At 36.3% G+C, this 22,306-nt stretch overlaps 1 long non-coding RNA gene across 7 annotated transcripts in view; it reads right to left on the bottom strand.

The window, feature by feature from the left end:
- Positions 1 to 7,863: 7,863 nt before the first annotated feature.
- LOC120316924 overlaps positions 7,864 to 22,306 on the bottom strand; it is a 106,750-nt gene continuing 92,307 nt past the window's right edge. For 6 of the 7 annotated variants that reach the window (XR_005559091.1, XR_005559090.1, XR_005559095.1 and 3 more), the window contains 5 exons: positions 20,146 to 20,228; positions 19,054 to 19,142; positions 15,377 to 15,526; positions 15,077 to 15,269; positions 7,864 to 9,504 (listed from right to left, as the gene is read on the bottom strand). This is a non-coding gene — a long non-coding RNA (uncharacterized LOC120316924). Of the gene's footprint in view, positions 9,505 to 15,076; positions 15,270 to 15,376; positions 15,527 to 17,644; positions 17,735 to 19,053; positions 19,143 to 20,145; positions 20,229 to 22,306 lie in introns of all 7 variants that reach the window. The other variant, XR_005559094.1, reaches the window with a different exon arrangement.

Below are 22,306 nucleotides of genomic sequence, written 5' to 3'. Positions count from 1 at the left end.
AATCTTCTCAAAAGTCAGGGGTCGTCTTATACACAGGAATATATAGGTAGCTGTTCTCTGAATTTAAAACCAATCTGCCCCCTAGTGGCCAGCCCTATTTTTTTTACAGAAATAAGCACTAACAGGTCAAAGCTTTCTAGCAGCAAAGGAATGGAGCTCCTATTGTGCTCATCTATAAACAGAAATTCAATATTGTACTGTATTTTCTGGTGTATAAGATGACTTTCTAAACCCTGAAAATCTTCTCAAAAGTTGGGGGTCGTCTTATACGCCAACTTGCCTTATACACCGGAATATACGGTGTATGTATATATATATATATATATATATATATATATATATATATATATATATATATATATCAATGCTTTTTCAGGTATAGAGTTTTAACAATTTTCTTAGCTTTCAAATTTATCCAAACTGTGGTAATGTTTATTCCCCATAAGGGTTTAGTTCTCCGCTTCCGTCTATAAAAGGGTGAGGCAATTGGGGGGCTTTTTGCTTCTTGAGGATCTTTTCCAGAAAATTAGGCATTAAATAGGAGAGAGTAGATCAAATTCTTCAACCAGTTTCAAGCACACTGTTCACTGTTGTGCTGGTTAGTGCCTTTGGACTTTGGCTGCAAGTAGCTTGGACTGGTCTGTGAGGTGTGGCCAGCCTTTCTCCTGTTGGGTTAGAAGGCTTTCCTCAAATCGAATGAAATGACCACCATCATTCCAGAGTTGTTGTGGCACCCTTCTTTCTTTGTCACCTCTCCGTGGCAACTTAGACCCATTTAGGGTCCCCTGGCTTTTTGGCTTTTAGTAATGACTTTGTTTGCCTCTAGGTGTTCGCTGATTCTTGTTTGATTATCTTTTCCAGGATCTTCCCAGGTATTGAGGTCAGGCTGATAGGTCTGTAATTTCCTGGGTCCATTTTTTTTTCCTTTTTTGAAGATGGGAACTACATCAGCTCTTTTCCACTTCTCTAGTAGTTCCCCAGGTGCTCCAGGATCTTTGAAAAATATAGTTCAGTGGTTCTGAGATCACATCTGCCAGTTCCTTGAGAACCTTGGGGTGTAATCCATCTGTTCCTGGTGATTTGAACTTGTCTAGGCTGGACAGGTGCTCACTTACCGTTTTCTTGCCTATCTTAACTTGTGTTTCTATTCTGTTTTTTATGGCACTATTTTTGATAGGTTGGACTATTTATTCCCTTTATGTAAAGACAGATGCAAAAAAAGAGTTAAATAGTTTTGCTTTCCTCCCTGTTGCTTGCCACTTTCACCCACTACTGGAGCAATCATTTTCTTCACTTTTTTCTTGTTTTTTATATGTTGAAAGAAGCTCTTTTTTTGTTATTTTTGACTTTGGTCGCAAGCCTTAGTTCATTTTGAGCCTTGGCTTTCCTCACTTCATCTTTGCAGGCTTGGGCTATTTGCTGATATTCTTACTTAGTTATGTGCCCCTCTTTCCACTTTCTATACTTGTCCTTTTTATCTTTCAATTTGTCAGAGGGTTCTTTATGCAGCCATGCTGGTTTCTTTTGAGAGCTGCTTTTTTTCCTCTTTGTTGGTATTGTGCTAGACTGAGCTTTTATTATCTCATTTTTCAAAAATTCCCAAGCTTCTTGAGTTGTTTTCCCCTTGAGGATTCTCATCCATGGAATCCTTCCCAAGCCCTCTCTAAGTCTATTGAAATTAACTCTCTTGAAGTCCAAGACTCTAGTTTGACTGTGTTCTATTGTTTCTGCTTCCATAATGTTGAATTCCAATATTGCATTGCACTTCCTCCCAGGGTTCCTATGGCTTCAACACCTTCTATCATTTCATCTCTGTTAGTGAGAATTAGATCCAAAGTGGCTAGTCCCCTAGTTCCCTTCTCTACTTTTTGGGAGACAAAGTTGTCTGCTAGGTTTGCCAGGAACCTGTTTAATCTTCCACTTGGTGCAGAGTTTGTCTCCCAATTGATATCAGGGTAGTTAAAGTCCCCCATTACTATTGTGATGTGCTTCCTACATTCCTTAGTTAGCTGACTAGCAAAAAGTTCATCTATTTCCTCTGTTTGGTTGGGTGGCCTGTAGTATACACCTATGGCAATATCATTTCCCCCCCTTTTATATTGACCCAAATGCATCAAGACAGTTTTTATCATTATTGTGCTCTATTTCTGTAGAGATGTAGTTATTTCTTATATAGAGAGCAACTCCACCTCCTCTTTTATTTGGTCTGTTTCTTTTAAATAATTTAAATCCCTCTAGCTGTGTGTTCCATGTGTGGGTTTCATCCCACACTTGATGGGATGTAATGGCAACAATATCATATCTGCCCTCATTAACCTGAATTTCTAGTTCACTCTGTTTGCTGTTCATACTCTGTGCATTGGTGTATAGACATTTGAGTCCTTTATGACTGGCCCTGTGTTTACTTTCTACATAACCTGTGTGGTGCCTGAGTTCCCCTATTGTCTTACCACCTATTTGGTTAGTGCACTTTGTGTGGCACTCACTATTAGAGGCTTGATTCTGCTTGACAGCAAGGTTGGTATTCTTGTCCACACACACATCTATGTTACATGCACTGATAGCCTTATAATTTTTAGATTGCCGGGGACAGGATTGTTCTGTATCAATTAACTCACTATCCCTGCTGTTTAGTTTAAAATTTCCTCCAGAAAATCTGTGAATTTATAGCCAAGTAACTCAGTCCCTTTCTTTGATGGATACAAACCATCTCTTTTGTACATCTTTTTATTGGACCAGCTGCAGACATCGTGACTAATATATCCAAAGCCTTCCCCTTTACACCACTCCTTTAGCCACATATTGAATTGTGCTATGCACTGGCCTTTTCCATTTTGCTCCTTATACACTGGTAAAACCTCTGAAAAAGTTAGCCTACAGCCTATTTTGCTAAGTTCCTGCCCCAAGCTCTGGAAATCATTCTGCACAGAGAGTACATCTTTTGGGGACAGATCGTTAGTGCCAAGATATATAATAGCCTCCACATCACAGTCCTTGTGGCATTCTTGATTATTTTAGAAATACGCTTCTTGTCCCTACTGGCAGTAGCACCTGGGAGACATCTGACCTCTTTTGAAACCTCTGTGTCCTTTCCTAAATTTACATCCCTTATAATTGAATCATGAACCAGAAGGTGGCTTCTCTTTTTGGATGCCTTTCTGTTCTTGCATGACTGATGTGTAATACCTGATTCACACTTCTCCCTGTCGAAATCTAGTTCTTCATCTTGGTCCACAATCCCCTGCTTATTTGAGTTATCTTCACAAATACCTTTACCTGTCTCCTTAATGTCCCTATTAAGGTCAGCAAGGGCACTGTAACTGTTGTGCAGAGACACAGCGAAAGCTTTGTGTTTATGGGTCACAGCTCTCACCCTGCCAGATCCCATGGTTGTCCACACTGCCCTTCTCCTGCAGGATCTTCGTGGTAGAGGGGGCTGATAGCATAGAGGCTTAATAAAATAGAGGGGCTGAATTGGACACCTAATTTCTGCCTGAAGAGCATAGATTACAGACCCTAGATAAGTACTCTGTCCTTGTAGACTAGTGATTTGTTTACAGATAGGACAGTTTCCAAGTTTGAAAAGGGTACTGTGAAAGACAGTTGTAAAGCAAGTGTTGCACTGAACTAAGCCAGACATTCTTAGATACAAGGAATCTCAGATGCACTTGCCCTGAATGTACTGCTGCTGTTTATAATTTTTAATTATATAATCCGTTAGGCACGTGGGCCACTACTTTCCTGGTGGAGTCTCCCAAGACTTACAGCTCTAACAGCAGTTGAATGCAGTGTAGCACATCCCAGCAGCTCTAGCAGCAGTTGAAATGGAGTTCGAATATAGTATAAATACAATGGAGATCCAATCAGGGCCTAGCTACTTTCCTGGTGGAGTCTCCCAAGACTTACAGCTCTAGCAGCAGTTCAATGCAGTATAGCACGTCCCAGCAGCTCTAGCAGCTGCTACTGGATATGGCAGTGCCTGGAGATAGCAGAATAGAAGAGAAAGAACTGGAGAACATAACAAAATACAAAGACCTCCAAATAGAAATAGAACAACTATGGCAGAGGCAAGCAAGGGTAGTACCAATAGTAATAGGCACTTTGGGTGCAATCCCAAAACAACCGGAGCACCAATTGAACAGCATTGGCACTGAGAAATTCGCCATCAGTTAATTGCAAACAAAGGTTTTACTGGCAATAGCTTCCATCCTTCCATCTGTAACACCATCAAACATCCAGATCTGCCTATCTCAGGTCCTTGGTAAGGACTCAATAGGTAGACAAAAGTGCCAAACTCAGTCTGACTGTGTGATGATTAAAAATAATAATACCTTTAAAACTTTGATTTGGAAGTAGGTCTACCAATGATAACTAAACATGTAGTAAATTTCATAATATGAGAGTTAAACAATGACACTAATCTTACTGTAATAAGTATGTGTCATAATAGCAATCAGTTCATGGTTCCTTTTTTGCATAATATTGATGTAAAAATAAAAAAAGAGAAATTTGGATACCTGAGAGAGGCTTCAGTCTTTAATAGAAGCAGGATTCCCTAGTTTACTGCAGCATTTCCAACTTCATGCCTTTTATGTTTGTGGAGACTATAATTCCCTATTTTTCCATAGCAGGGTTGGGTTTTAAAGTTCCTGAGATTGAAATTTGGGGGCTTCTGGGGAAAATGGCAGACTGAAAATGTTAATGGGAGAAAAGAAAGCATGAAATCATGAAGTTCCCTGCAAAGCAAGATTTGAGGGCTAGATCTCTACCCATCATTGACTAGAAAAAGTTCCAGAAGAAGAAAAACATTGAAACATTGTGCGTTCTACATCTAACCACCTGGACCAATCCAAATGGATACCCTCATTGGTGATACTGAAAGCTGCTATGAAATCAAAAAAGGCCAGGATACACACACACACACACACACACACACACACACACACACACACACACATACACACACACACAATGCCATGTCAGTGATGATTCAGACCTGAAACCTGAAAGGAATCAATATAATCCCTATATAACTAATGTAACTTTGTAACTAAGGCCTCAGTCTAGGTGTGCAACAGATACTCAGATACTTCTCTAAGCACCCTCTGAAACTGAGTATGCATAGGAATGGACAAGCAAAGAAGTTCACCCTGAAGGAGAAGCAGATAAGGAACATTTCAGAGTGATCTGGCCTTGACTTCATACCCATATCACATTGTCATTTCTCCAAAACAAAACCCAGACTCAATATGTGACTCCTATTGTATTAAGTCTTCAATCATCAGGTCCACAGTTGCTAAGGCAGTAATGAACTTCCAAGCTGCTTCAGACTCTGCAACCAAGAAGGCAGAATGAAATCTCCCAGGATCCAATCTGGGAAATTTCACTGTCAACCCAGCCACAAAGTTAAGCAACTCAAGCAAGAACATTGCTACAAAGAAGGAAATAATAGCAATCCCATCTATTCCGTACAGCTCAATTTCACAAACAAGGTCTTTCATCAAGCATATTTAGAAACATCAAGATATTGACCACTCCCACATACTTGCTCTGGGCCACAGCTCACATAGACTTCAAATCCAGGTGGGAACATTTCTGAAAGAAGACCCCCACCACCCATCCATGCCCACCTGTATTTTAATACATTCCAGAATGGTTCTGTCATCCATGCCAAAATTGTGGATGATGAATTTTCTGGTACTAAGTAGCAACAGTCTGAGACCATGATTGCTAAAAAGCCCTAATTTCAGGAAGGTGGAATGAAAATAGCTCACTTAATAAGCCTTCTCCAAGACAATACTTAACCTACTTCTGTTAGTCACTATGATATTGTGGAGTCTTTAATGCACTCTGACATTGGTTTTTTGCTTGCAGACATTTCAATACCCAGCTAAGTAACATTATCAGTACTACTGACTGTGGGCTGTTCCCTGTTTATATATGATAGTTGCCCTGCCAATCTTGGTGGAATGTGGTTTTCTCCTTCATAGTTCCTACCCAAAAAGTTGGCTCACTAAAAAAGAAAAAGTTATCTATCTTGTGAACATTTGCTTCCATACTTATATCTGAAAGTGGCAAAGCAGGAATATTATTCACTACTTTTTAGGCCACAATAGGGTAGTGGAAGTATAGAATTTGAAATTATGTGAAGTCCTTTACAATCTCTCTAAAAATGCCAGTAAATAGCAATTTAAATGTAACAGGAAAAATGAATTAACTGTAACCGTATAAACTAGGTGCTTCTTAAGGATTCCTTTATTAATTTCCCAGAAAGTGTAAAATGAAATATTATTGCACATATTCATAATGTATGTAAGTTCATGGCTTGACAGCTCCTTGGTATAGGACTTTTCTTTAATCAGTTTTCTTTTTGTGTGGAATCTCCTGAAGTAGGTTTGGCAGCAATGAGAAACAATATCTTATAGTAGAGGTAATCTGTCAAATTGCATTGACTCTTTGCCATCTATTGAACCCCAATTGCTTTCTTTCAGTCTTTCAAACGATCTTTTTACAATCACAGAAGCAACCCTGATAGTGAAGTATTTGTGAAGTTTAAAGAAAGCAAAGATCAAATGTACATCCAAGTCACTTCACAATCCAAACTAGTGTGAGTGACTGAAATGTTATTCCAATGTTTAGTCATATACTTTGAAAAGCAAGTTGAGAGGACATGTGCAATAGTTAGTTCATGACAATAGTAAATATCAGATTAATAATTTTTATCTCTAGACACAAACTAGTCAAACAGTGATAGCTCTTCTGGAAATCTTTCCACCTTCAATATAATTCCTGAAACTATGTACAGGTTTTCACAAAAAAATTCAACTATAATAAAAATAAATCCAGTTTGGTCTAGTGGTTAAGATGAAGATTAGGCTTAGGGTTGGGCTAAAAAACAGGAAACCATGATTTCAATTCCTGTCTTAGCCATGAAAGCTAGCTATGTGATTTTGGTCAGTCACTCTCTCTCAGCCCAACTCACCTCAACAGGGTTATGGGGAAAATAGGACAAAGGTATGTTGGATATTTTGCCACCTTGTTATTAATAAAATACAAATTAAATAAATAAATACATCGTTTTCTCTTTTTTCCTCATATTCTTCTTCTTTAATTCTTTTTCCCCCAAACTGGAAACAATCTCTGACTGGATATTCCACTTTTATTTTAAGGATCAGATATACTAGAGGTTTTTTGAATAAAGGTCTTCATAAAAGTGAACATACCTACTTGAATGTTTAAAAATAGGATTGAAGTGAGAATATATCAGAAGGGTGATGCAGAAGGGAGAAGGGTATGATTTAAGGAACAACTGCTCTACCACCTCATCTAATGAGGTCCCTAAATCAGCTTTTGCTCTAACTGTCGCCTCTTGCAATGACTGCTTCAACTGGAAGAACCAACTTTAGTGGCCCTGGCACTTTCTTGGCATCACTGCTGGTTGCCTTCTTCTTCTCAATTTCCCACCTCCTGTTTATGAAGGCATAAAAGGAAGGGGAATATATTACATTTGCCTATTAATTTTTTTTTATATCTCATACACCTTTTTTTATATCTCATGCACACTGCATTTCAATAAATGTATCTGAATATAAAATAATCCTAGTCCCTTGAATAGGATAAACATCTGTGACTTGGAGAAAGCACAATATTAATGTCAAATTAATGACTAGGTAAATCATTTTGCACTTGGGCTCATCATCTTCTGGCTGAGAGACGTCAGGAGAAAGTCAGAGGAATGGTTTTCTACAGACGGCTTTAATATCACCTGTCTCGCAAAGTTCTGCTTATATAATTAAGCTTAATAATAATAATACACTGTCTGTATTTAATACAAAGATTATTTATTGTAAATAATACACTGGCTGGATTTAATAAAATATATTTATTTCAAAGTTATATTACAGATTTAAAGATAATGGGAGAAAATAGTTTACAATCCAAAAGTGAATAGTAGCTATATTTATTAAATACATAAGAGAGCAGACAGTATTTTAGGGAAGAGATTTTAGAAAGCTGAAAAGCAATCTGAGTTTTAAAATCTGGCTCATGAGAGAGAGATCTAGGCTTTGAACATTATGTATTTTTTTCAATCACAAGTAGTACATATTAAATATGTTTTCTTAATTGAAATAATATCTATAGTATCTATTTATAACAGCTTATAATAATTGTGGTTATTTGGGCATTCTTCATAGTTTTAAAACAACTTTTTTCAAAGTATATTATCTCATAATAGCTTGGGCAAATTATAAATGCTTTTATATCTTGAATATAGATAGGGTTGACTGCTTTGAATTTGTATTTATTTCTTCAAAAAGAACATTCTCCCCACTTTCTCAGTTCTTCAAGGTCATTGCACAGCTAAGTTCCAGGGTCATAAATTATTGTAGTTCACTATGATAGCAAATAACAAGTAAACAGTGCTATAAAGCACGGTTCCTCATTACACTGCTATTCTCAGAACTGAGTGTACTATGTTATTTCACTTACTGGTGTTCCTGGCTTACACTTATGTAGTTTAAACAAACAATATGCAGGATACGTTATACTCATGATGCAATGTTGAAATGTAAGCCTCTTCAACTGATTTCCTTTCCATGGCATGGACATCATTAGAGCACATCAAGAGAGTATCTCCCGATAAAATATCATAGCTGCAAATTCTGTTCTATTCCACACAGAAGGAATTTTAACTGATAAACTGTATGCACAGATGTAATAATGGGAAAAGAAGAAATGAAAATGACTCTTATTTCAGAAGAGTCTGTATTAAAATGTAATAGTAATATACTATTATTAATATTAATATATAATAATCTATCGTTCTTAGCTGTGACAGGGTAATGTCAACCAGACATTTGCCAAGTATTCAGTACAAGGCATAGTGGAAACTAGTCATCTGTGCTGCTTTATACCTGGTTCTCAATGCCTCATTGAGAAGAAATATTCAGAACAAAGAATTTTAGGCTGAAAGAGGATTAAAGGAATATCACTGCCTAGTTTGTCATTCTAGAACACACTGACCTTAGCAGGGAGTGTGGGAGGAACCTGTTAGCAGAAGGAGTGGCAGACTGCTGCTGGCTGGTAGATAAACAGGTAAACAAATGAGCTTGGTTTTGGAGCAATGCCCTGTCCTTCCGCATCATCATCTAATGATCAGATCAATCAATCTAATGCAAGGCCTGTCCTGATTCCTCCCATCATTCTATGCAAATATAAAAAGTAATAAATTAGCAGATGGCCACAAAATTTCTGTGGTAGTGATTTTCTGTTAGGCATTCCAGGAATAACTTTGATGGCGTATAAGTTGCATGGCATCTTTATCTTCAGGTTAATTACACAACTTCAATAATGAAAGGCAACATGGTGAAGTAAAGATGTGTCCTTGAATATTGTGCAGCGTGACTCTAATACTGACAAAAGTAGACAGTTCATCTGAAATTTGATACCTCGTTCACTTAACTGGAACAATTCCTTCTCAGGTTTTGTTGAGAGTCAGTGGACCTAAATTAAAAAGAGAGAAAAGAAGAAAAAAGAGCTTGATAATATCCACAAGTAAGCTGAGAGGGAGAAGCTTCTATTATTTCTTCATACAAATACTCGCATTCCTCTATGCTAAAATCTTGCTATTCCTCTGAATCATACTTTAGCTGTCGAAACATAAAGGATAATGGCTGCTTAATTTCCACTATTGTGTAACTGGAATAGAGACAACTGCTTACAAAGTCACTGTTGCCTTCACAGCAAGTGACGGCATTAGGGTACTTTAGTTCTAAAAGACTTTCAGCCACACTTCTAAACAGTTTTACGATTATTGTGAATTATGTCTCTTTTCCTCATTTCTCATACCCATTAATGACAATAGCAGTATATTATTCATATGTTTCGCTTCAGGAATTGTTCTAGTTTAATTCAAGTTAAACTGTACATATTACTGCATTTAGAAATATAATGTATTTAAATTGAAAAAACTGTGTATTTCATTAAATATATATTCACATTAACAAAACTTATTTAAAATTAAAAAAGGAAATTGTTGGGAGAAGCACTTAATGGGCTCTAGTATTCTTTCCTCATAAGCCATTTTTGCAATGAAAATTATGGCCCTAAAGCTACAGTACATTTATTCAGAAGAGAAATGGTGAAGAATACCCAAAATACTTTCTTTTCTATGAGAACTAGCACCCTAGGAATTGGATTTGCATTAGGAAAAGATTACTATCATCCAATAAAGAAGAATATTTGTTGCTCAGAGTGGAAATGAGGGGTCCTTGGTGCTCTCTGAGCTTGATTCTTTTCTTGAAGACTTTTCATTACATTATTAGCACAGATTTTATTTATTTATTTATGAGACTTATATACCGCTTTAAGTGCAAGCACTCTCTAAGCGGTGTACACCAGTAAGCAATGTATATATATATTTATATTGCCCCCAACAATCTGGGTCCTCATTTTACCTACCTCGGAAGGATGGAAGGCTGAGTCAGATGTTATTAACATCTCATTACTATTATCAATATAATCAATATATAATCAATATATAACCCTCATTACTATCATCATCATCACACACACACACACACACATACCAACACATACATGTACCAAGCTCCTGTAATACAGCAGCACACTGGATCACCTCTATGCAAATGTAAATATATACATTTATACAGGTTCCCATTTTAAATATCCTAATTAAGGAGTCAGTCTCATTGAAATCAAAGTGATATGTACCTTTCAGAAAAAAATTAGGTTTTATATTAATAATTACAGAATTTGATTCTAAATTGTTTTGTGTTATGCAATAGGAAATATGGGAAATATATTTCAATTCAGGATACTGCATCATAAAAACTATCAACTATGGAAAGACATGTGGAAATAAAATTGCTGAGTTTTTTAATTTGGGGAAATAATAGGAGACAGAGATGTTTTTAAAATTCAGTTCTATAGCTTCTGTAGATATAAAAAGTAGATGTAAAAAAAGTGGGGAGGTGGGTTCCATACTTGCAACAAGACAGATTACTGTATCTAAATGTATCCTAGTCAGCACAAAGAAAGAGACTCACATATACAATGATGATATTGTTTGCATTGAGCATTCGATAAGGAACATGTAAGATATCCTCTTTTAATAATCCGTCCAAGCATGATTTCAGCAATGTTGGAGAAATTATGGAATGGTTATTTCAAATGCCACTCAAATCATGCTTCAAAAAAGTGCAAGCACAATGAAGTGGCTGCACTTTACTTCCTATGCAATTGTTCTATTGCTCCCAAACCACTGCTTCCCTGAATACATATAACGTCAGAAAGAGTAGAGTATGAATTTTGGGGGAAACCATGTCATACACCATGCTGGAATTGTTGCTTCAGTTCAGGATCATTTCCGGAGAATGGGAGTAAAGAAACCTGGACCTGATAAATACCATTAATGGTTTATTTGATCAATAGAATACATAATTAAGTGTTTCATGCACAGTGTTCACTTTAATAACCAAAATTAAATATGTATTAAAATATAAAACTTTGATGCTGACTTAAAAATGAATTATTTTGTTACAAACTATTTCCCTATCTTTCCAACTCTAAGAATGAAGCAATGAAAAAACAATGCAAACATAAAATGCAACAAAACAAATACTCCATTTTCCAAAAATCATTAGCAGCTCTAGTCCTATAATGATTCTATTCTGATGGCTCATCTTAGTTGATGATTTTTCACAATGTATTTCATGGCTTCCATCCCTACATGAGACTTTATTACTATCACATAGGAATAAAAAGCCATAAAACACTAGAGTGAATTTATCTTGATCAGATGCCATACTGATTTTCTTCACATGATTTCACAATCATTTCCAAACTAACTGAGAATTTCATGCTACATTATTCAACATTTGAAAACTATATTGCAGTTGTTTAAAAAGTGCTCTGTCACAAATTAACAGCAATTTAGGCTTCAGAGAGATTGCTAACTGAACAGACAGGGGGACAGTCACCACACACAACCATTGAATTCACCGATAGACAGGACACCACAAAAATAGCACTAGAACAGACATATAAAAGACAAAACAACTACAAACGTATCCTTGGAATCTTTTAAGCATCCTCAACTCTTTCCTGTTTAGTTTCCTTAAATGGGCACTGCAAACAACTCAAACATTTGTGTCAGAGGATGCTACTCAGACAACAGTTTTATAGATATACTAAAGAAGCTTTTCCTCATGTAGTGCTCTCCAGATGTCTTTTATCTATGCCTTCCAAATTGCCAGTCAGTATAACCAATGATCTTGCTGGCTCAAAATTCACACACTTAGAATCAAAAAAGCTAAACTAAAACACTTCTGATTTACACAGAGGTGGTAATGCTGAGATGAAAATATATTACTTTCAAACATACCACATGGCACCTTCATCTTTAACCAAATCCATGAAAATTCTACAACCTATCTAACCTGCTGGACAATAAAGAAATAAAGCTTTTGTTTTCAAAATCAAGCTATGACTACATAAATTCTGAAATAAAGTACTCCAAAGAATTAATTACTATGTGTTTTTCCTGCTAACAGGCTAATGACATAGGTCTCTATGTTCACTGAAAAGAAAAGATCTTACATTCAATATCTTTGGAAATATTTTTCTTTCTACCTTTCTATATAGCATGTGCTAAAGAATATCCAAAATGCTTCAAGAAGTCTGTAATACTTTAAATAAAATAACTGATAATAACCTTAGCAAAATAATTATCTTGTTAATTGTTGTTAATAATTGCAATGGAAAATCTACTCTATTTTATTGTTTTCTTACTCTTCTCTGGCTGCCTATCAAATCTATTTCTTGTCTAACACCATGTGGTTAATACAAGTGAAAACAGGAAATTCATAAATGAAAGGTAGTGCATAAATAAATTAAATTATCATGCATAAAACATGTAAATGATTTAAAAACTGCATATGAAACTTTATTTTCATTCAACTGCATTTTGGCAGGACAAATAGTCACTGATTCGATCCAGATTAATGTGCTCCCAAAAATTATCAATATGTTTTAAATATGGAGAAAGAGTTCATCTTTCTGTATAGTTTTTTATTTTGTTAGAGATGCTAACAACAAACTACAAACTTACTGAACAGACTTACTGCACTAAATGCTAGATACTAGATGCTCTCCAAGGTTCCTGCCATTCCTGCTATTTTATAATTCTATGATGTTTTAAACACAGAAGTTCTTCAGCAATTGCTGAATTACTAATCCAGGAGAGTAATGGTATTAGATATAAGAAACTATAGGCCCATAATTAATTCATCCTTGTTTTATAGGATAAAGGTAAAAAAGATGTCTTACGCTAGGGGGCAGTGCTCATCTCCGTTTCTTAGCCGAGAGAGCCAATGTTGTCCAAAGATGCTTCTGTGGTCATGTGGCCAACATGACTATAAGGCACATGGAACGCTGTTACCTTCCCGCCAAAATGGTACTTATTTATCTATTTGCATTTACATGCTTTCAAATTGCTAGGGGGTAGGAGCTGGATGAGGAAAACTTACCGTATTCCTGATAAATGTTCTTCATCCATTATTTATGATATTGAATTATATTATATTTGTTCTTTTAATGTTCTAAAATATTATTTTATTTCATTTTAGCATCTTACGTAGTTTATGGAAGTTAACCCACTGCTAGATCTATGTCAGTGATATTATTTTTAAAAAATATCAATCTTATTTATAATCCAGTGTCATGAGATTCATAAAAAATGTCAGGAAACAATCTAATTCAAGTATTTCTAAATTCATGGACCAATAAGAGAGATTTAAGCTCATTTTATACATTTTCATGGAACTCAGCAGGAAAAAGAACTGCCCAGTATTTTCATTCCAGCTTGGGCTTCCTTCTTCTAAAGATTAATCATAGGTTGGCATGGTGATATTACATGGCTTAGATAGATTCAAGAAGCTTCTTTTCTTTTTCTTTTTTTAATTTTGGCAAGAGAAAGAAAAGAGATGACTTTTTTTGGTTTTGTACTTCAGTTCAGCCAAACAAAGTTCCTATCTAAAAATTGGATTTCAGCCAATTCAATTGTTTTATTCTTGGGGTTGATTTGAGAAATATAGTCCCTGGGTTAAAATTTTATTTTAATACTTTTACGCTGCAATGTCAGCCTTTTTTTAAGGGTAGGAATGAAATTATTTCTCTCAACTGCAGCCTGAAATGAAAAAGGAGGACACAAAGACCTATAAGACACTAACCATAAAGAAGCAGCTTTGTTTGGGATGGGATGGGATGGGATGGGATGGGATGGGATGGAATGGAATAGAATAGAATAGAATAGAATAGAATAGAATAGAATAGAATAGAATAGAATAGAATAGAATAGAAGCAGAGCTTTATTGTCACTTTGAATCGGCATACATTAAAATGAAATGAAAAATGAAGTTTTTTTATTTATTTATTAGAAAAAGGCTGAATATTTCACACACAAAAAATTTCCAAATAGGATATCAAAAAGCTTGTTCTGATTATATGAACAAAAATAAAGCATGTGTGGGGAAAAAAATCAGTGAAATTTTCTGGCTTCACTGAAAACTGATTTAATTTATTGCCAGTGATGTCATTTACATGCGCTTACTATTACATGAATTAAAGATTAAAATTCAGTCTCAAAGCTCAACTTATATACACTTGCGTATTTCACTAGTTTTAGGGAAACTTGAAACTAGAATATAACTCTAAGCCTCCTTGTGAAAAATGTAGTCTGTAAATGACAGAAACATTACCACAAAGAAGCAAAGACATGTACAAAGACACATACACATATTCACACAGGCACACACATTTATTAAGTCTCTCACTCTGAAAGCCTTCTGAGGGCTACTTGTGCACATCTGCATATTAAATTAGTTGCCATAAAACAGCATAAGGATGATATCTTCCTGTCAACACAGTGACAAATGTTCTGACAGCCTTTTAGTCTTGAAATATGCTGGTATAAATATGCTTAAATTCTTAGCTCCTAAAAGAGAAAGCTATTAGGCAGATTTCAATACCACAAGTAATGACTAAGAATATTCACCTTGTGAGACCATTTCTGAACCAGGTCTTTGGCACTTTACAGAAATATCCAAAGTATCTATGTGCCTTTTTTCATTTTCTGCTTTGTGGGTAATTCTCTCATCGTATTCAAGCCTGGCAATTTCCTCAAAGGTTCCTTTTAGGTGTGGCAGAGTCTGGAGTGGATCTTTTGTTTCAGGAATATATTGCTGGAACTGTCAGAGAGGAAAAAAAAATCTGTGATAAAGTGAACTTTCTAAGTTTGTATATAAATAATATTTAAACCATTATATACTGCTGATGGATGAAACATCCTGTTTACCTTGGAAATAATAGTCTTTTCTTCTTCAAATCATCATTCAGACCTGAATGTCATCCAGAAGTGATTTCTGCCTTCTTCAACTTATCCAGCATCTGAGGCCATGAGATAACTCTCATGGCACTGGCTTTTACTGACTCCATTATTAGCCTCCTAGTGAGCGAGACAGAATACAATGAATGTAATAACCATACTTCACACAACAGGCCCTCTCTCGCTTTTAAATTGAAAATCCCCTTATTACAAAACAAGGGATGTTTTTTTTTTCTTTTACCTTTAGGTAGGTCTGCCACATTGATAGGATTTTACAAAAACACAGCTGCTTTTTAAGCTAGAGAGAAATTGCATCTGCTAGACAGTAGTTCTTCTTAGCCTGAATTGTATTGTTTTCTAAGTAGTTGGTAAGGGATTGTATCCCCCCTAATGCATGTTCTGTTCTCTGCTTGTGTATTGGTGTGTGAGAAAAAATAAAACATCCACATATTTTGAATGCAGCACATCAATGATTTGCCTATCACTGTGTTTTACATAGAAATGAATGTTGAAATTGAGAAAATATCAGAAACTGCAAGTAATGAATAATCCTTCAAAAATTTTGAGATTTTATATCTTTCTTTCTCTCTATATGTGTAAATTATAAACACTACAGGGACACTTCAAATGATGAATGCATTTCTTACCTGGAACATATATTATTTAATGATCATAATGAATACAAGACCTGGAGCAAAATCAGTCTGCTTATTACAGCAACATCCTAAAATATTTTCTGAACAAATTCAAACTATTTTTTGTCTTTCTGTTTGTTATAAGGTAAGTTATTTGCTACAATGGGTTTATTGCCTGCATCTTTTTCAGTGCATCACTATAAAGAGATACAAGGCAAAAGACAGTAAGATGTAATACTGCAACTATAGATATTACTTAGAAAACGCTTGCGTTTTTTTAAAGAAAATTATCAGAATATTATTTATAAACAGTATGCTTCTTTAGGTTCTGTCTGCTAATATAAGGTGGCATCTCTAACTTTCTATCTGAAGGTATGTATTCATTGTAGTAACAATGCTAATATGATGCTGCAGTAGGATGCTAGTTTATTTTTCTGACTGCAAAATGTTTGTAGCAGAGTGTATCATAAATACTAATCCCATACTGAGTTTCTTGATCACATCATACTTGGAGAGATGGCAAAAATGTCTGACTTTACATATTTGCAAATTGTACAAAATCTGATGCCATGCCTGAAAGAATGACATTGTTTTCTATTGAGGTGGCAAAAAAATAGAATTTATTTTTTACACTAAAAGCTGTGGCTTGGTTAGCATATTGTGTGAAACTAGTCGTTTTGATTTGCAATCCTGGTGTCAAGCCCCTGGCTTGCCATGAGCCAGGAGATGGGGAGCATGCAGCCAGCAGCCGACCAACGTCTGTGTGGGGGCCTTGAGCACCGCCTGACTCCCGACAGTCAGCTGGGAGTCGGGACAGCATTCAGAGGTCGGCGTGGAATCGGCGGGGCCATTACACACCACCTGGTCCCCAACAACCAACTGAGAGTCGGGTCAGCGTGTGCACGTCAGCTGGGGATTGGTGGAAGCGCCGTGCGCCGCCCAACTCCCGAAGATCAGCTGGGAGCCAGCCCAGCCTCCGCATATCGGCTCGGCTCCTGGGAGTCAGCTGGGAGTCGGCCCGGCTCCCTGCCAGCAGCTCGGGGTAGGCTTGGCCACCTGATGCTGCGGGTGCCTCCTCCAATGTACTGGACGCCAGAAACATTCCCACCACCGGCTGGACATTTGGACTAAGCAAGCCGGACGAGGGGGAGATTATATCTCACCTTGGCTGCCTCTCCCTCCTGCTGGGCGCAGGGGGGAGGAGGCAGAGCGCAGCCTGGTTGCCTGAGAGAACAGCTGGAATGGCAGAGGCTACATGGGTTCATCTGGAGGGGGGGAATGCGGACATTGAACTGCACCTTTTATCCATATGGACCAGATGCTGGCTTGCTGATTGGGGTGGGGTTGGTGGGAGGGGCACATCTATGTAAAGCACTGGGAGCAGTTCACTCCCAGTGCTGATTTTTTCTTTGCATTAAAGTTTGCTGGTCACCTGTTCCTTTTGTGTCTGGAGTTTGTCGGCAGCAGCAAAGGACAGTTGACACCTGGTTTATAAGGTTATAAAATGAATCTATTTAAATGTAGCTTAGTCAATAAAACATGATTTAAGTTGTTTTGTTCTGTAGAGCAATGGCTCAGAAATTAAAAACAGTAAGCTTATCACCTGGAAAGCTGACAGCCCAAGATTCAAGACTTGAGCGCCATGCGATGGGGTGAACTCCTGTCCTCGCCCCAGCTCTTGCCCACCTAGAGTCTGAAAGCATGCAAATGAAAGTAGATAAATGGGTACTATTTTGGTTGGGAAGGTAACAGTGTTCCATGTGCATCAGCTTATAGTCATGCTGACCATATGACCACAGAAGTGTATTCAGACAACGCTGGCTCCCTAGAGTCAGAAACAACTGGACAGGGGAAATCTTTACCTAAGTTGTATTGCACTGTAGTATAGTAACAACTTCTTGGCATTTTAAAGAGGAAGATATACATTATGGCATAACTGGTTTTTGTTTCTGTGAAAATCTTTCTATTTATTTAAAATATATCTAAGTTCCAAGATATATACAGACTCCAGACACTGGGTTATGACTTCATCATGTCTGTCAAGATGTATACTGATGATATCTGACTCCAAACTGATGGCTGATCTCACCCAGCAGTTTCATGTAGAAGTTAAGAAGGAAAAAAAGCATGGAATCCTGCAGTACTCCACAAGTAAGGAGCCACAGCTGCAATTTCTCCCCACTGTCAACACTAATTGAAACTGGCCACAGATTAAGACCACCATCACAAAGTGGGACCTCCTACTTCCAACCTCTGAAACTGGTCCAAAAGGTTTCTGTGGCTGACAGTATTAAAAGCAACTGAAAAAATGAACATCCGGTTAAATGTATTTATTATAGTACCATCTAATCCCAGCTTCACTACAGATCATAAACAAGCAAGGCCAATGCTGTCTCCATCCTAAATCCTGGCCTGAAACCCAGATAATTTTTTTTTAACTAAGATAATCTATTTCATAAGGGGATTGGAACTATAGCCTGACTACCTTCTTTATAATCTTCCATAAGGGAAAGCTACTGTTTGGACAATAATTGTTCAGAATCATTGGGCACAGGAATGGTTCTTGAGGAGAAGAAATATCATAGTGTCTCTGAAAATCACAAGAACCACTTTCTCACTTAAGGAATCCAACACCACCAACAGACCCAATCATAGGTCATCCCCAGGTGACTTTTGTTATCCAGGAGGATGATCGAACAGGCACGACCCTGGCCAACAGGCTGGAGAGACCTAGCTACTTCCTTAGAACTCACAAATAAGATCTTGCTTCAGGCCTCTTATTTAGACCTGTACAATCAGAATCCAATTCTAGACAAATCTGAGTAACTTAGTCTCACAAATAGTAAGAATATTCTTCACAGAAATCTGCAGAAGATCCTACTACCTGTCTCTTCCCAACAGGATTTGGATTACTTTTAATAATGCCACAACTGTTAGCAGGTACAATATGGGCATAATATCAAACAACAGTAACATTATCACTATGATATAATACCTAATATAAGTTCTTACTTGTATTCAGTTGGATTAACTTTTCATCTTCCTTCAGTGTCTCTTCCTACACTTCATCTCCCAGAGGTTTCAGAGGTCCAAAATGCCTGCTGTGATTGATACACAGGGAACAATCTGTATGGGTCAATCCAATTAAATGTCATCTCTACATTCAAGGTTTTATCTAAGACTTCAGCTGAAATGTCCACTGGATCCTTAGGGATAACTCAATATTTCCTTTGGAATGCAGATGGGTCCATCATTTGCTTGGGATGGGCCCTTAGGATAGTACTAAACAAGAATCAATTGAAAACTGATCTGTCCACAGCAAAGGATTGTTACAAAGGTTCTCCAAAACCAGATTGTTTCTCAATTGTCTTGGAAATAAAACTGATCTAATCTTGAACCTCCCAGTATGCATTGAGCCCACAATGACTTGGGACAGGTCCATAATTGCCATGGAGGCCATAAATCATAATACTTTTATGATACAGATTTGTTATTATCATTTGAAAATTGTCACAGGTTGGCTTGGTAGAAGGGGGAAGGTATAAATTTGACAATTTTATAAAAAAAGAAGAAATATCACCATGTATTTTATCTATAGATCACTGTACTACTGATCCACTGTAATTGGATAAAACACTTCCTGTTTGATTTTTGAAAAAATTTAACATTCAATAGGAAGTCTTAAAGGTTATTTATACAAGAAAAGTTAGCTTTCTTTGCAGGGCAAGACAAGAATAACTTCAATTTACACGGTGACATTTGCATCTTCAGTACCTAATTTCAAAATGTGAATATTAATAGCATTGACTATTGGAAAAGTGAGGGGAAATGCTATATCTTACCTGATAAGATCATACTTATCTTATTAATATGACAAACATGAAGTTGTACAATGAATTAAGATATAAGCCCACCATTGGGAACATAATGTCTTTCTGAATTCTTCAGTTTGGATCCAGTTTCCTATCACATGCACTTTATGTAAAAACTATACAGCTTAATGAAGATCCCATTTGCATTAAACACTGCAAATGTATTGGTATCCCACCACACAACTGGCAAGCATACAGACATTAGGCTCTGAATATCAATCATCTCTCTTACCAGCAAGAATTTTAAACCACATGCCTGGGAAGACCACTTCTTTTTCTGAATCAAGCTCTCTTGATCAATGGGTTCAGTGGTAACTGCATATGAACATAATAAATGAAAGAGGTCATGCCATAACAGAAGTGATGGCTTATTATTTTAATAGGCTACAACTGTTGAACAAATCCTCTATCACATTTGCATACTGATCTCAGCAACTAGACAACCTTGGTATTAGTGAGGCTAAACTTATTTTGCATTGACCTATCTCTGTATAATCCATATATAACAGAGTTTCAGCCTACCAATAATCCATTTTCCTTGTCATAAATTCAGTTATACTGGTACTGTTTCTTTGTTATGCATTTTTCATGATTTACAGTTTAATGAACTACTGAATAAAATTTACATTTTAAGAAAATCCTGGATTTCCTCATTTCCAATCCTTTGAGAACAGGTGTTATACTGGCAACAATATACAAAACTATATCTGACTTGGGTTTTGATTTCATAGCGAGGACACAATGAGGTTAGAATTACAAATGTTATGAATGAAGAGATACACTGAATTTAAATCTTTGAAATGCTTGACAGGATTGTAGCCATATTTATGACCAATATATTATTGGTGCTTCAATTTCAAAGATAGGGATGAAAGAGTTTCCTGTTTTGCTTTTGTTTGATTTATTTTGCAACTACAAAATCCGCAACATTCTTTCTGAAACTGTTTAAAATATTCCACAAGATAACAGAAATATCTACATTTATTTTTCTGCATTTTTTCCATAATAAAATGCATTTGGCATTTGGCAGGAAAAAATAAATAAATCTCAGGATCTTATACATTCAGAAACATGCGGAAGAGGCTTTCATCCTGCAGTGGATAGATAATGGCTAAAATGATGATGATGAAAACGTATTTACCTATATAATGTGCACATTTTATCTGCATTCCATATAACATATACATTTTCATGTTTATTATGTTCTGTGTTTAAAAATTCAAAAAGGGAATATTTGGCAACGAATTTGCATTTTGGTTTCTCATGCAAAGCCCCCAAAATAATTCCTTCAAAACAATTTGTATCTTATCCATTCCCAGACTAATTGATTTGATTGAAAATAAAACAGTGCTAATGAGATGTGTCATTAACTATGAGAAATAGATTTTCTTCTAAATAGTTTCACAAAACAAAAATTAATACAAAATAAAGTACTATGAATAATTTCATATATTCTGTATGTTTGATACTTACATTGAAACTGCTTCTAGTTTCTTAGAAGTGCATTTTTCTCATTAAAACCTCCCCAGTGCTTTTGAATATTTAAGAATATTCAAATATGAAGGTTCTGGCATTCCTTTCATATTAGATCAGGGGTGTCAAACTGCCGGCCCATGGGCCGGACATGTCATCCAGAAGCCACGCCCACCCCATTGCCGGCAGTGGCAAAACTGGCCCGATACATTGCGTGACGTCAAGTGACGTTGTGCGTTTGACATGTCTGTATTAGATGAAGTACATATGCAGATACATGACTTTTTTCCCCAAAAGATATAAACATAGATTCCAAGAGTCCAGATTAAGTTTTAGTTGTGGACAACTGGAAGCTACAGATTAGATATACAATATGTGTCAATCTACCTCAGAGGATTAAAGAAAGTTTGTGTCAGCACTGAACTGAGTAAGTGCATCCAAAGGAGCATTGGTTATGTACATGGTTGAATACCTAAAGGGTTATTTTTTTCACTGATCTCTTTTCCTACACTGAGATGAAAAAATATTTACTAAATAGGATACAAAGAACTTTATTGTCTTTTAAGTCTAGAATGAAATTCTGTAGTAATTTATTTAGTAAATTGTATTTAATTGCATTTTTTTTTACTAACTGAAGCTACAAAAAGAAGAAATTAAACTAACATCCATTTGTGTATGTCACTTTGACGGTTCACTTACCCACTGAACCATTGTATCAATCACATTTGAACTCCCAAAATAGTAATTAAATAAAAATAAATCTAACATGCATATCTTTAAACTCCTCTTTTCCCCCTCTTCCCATTCTTAATATTCTGGAATGTGTAATAGCAGAGCTACAGAATGAAAGGAATTTTATAAAATGAAGTAAAGCATAAATCATGCAGGCTGGTGAAAGCTATGATATAAGATGAAGATGA

This window comes from Crotalus tigris, unplaced genomic scaffold (genome assembly GCF_016545835.1).
Source record: "Crotalus tigris isolate CLP2741 ecotype Arizona unplaced genomic scaffold, ASM1654583v1 scf7180000019519.529667, whole genome shotgun sequence".
Taxonomy (NCBI): Eukaryota; Metazoa; Chordata; class Lepidosauria; order Squamata; family Viperidae; genus Crotalus; species Crotalus tigris.
This window is presented reverse-complemented; position numbering and strand designations above follow the sequence as displayed.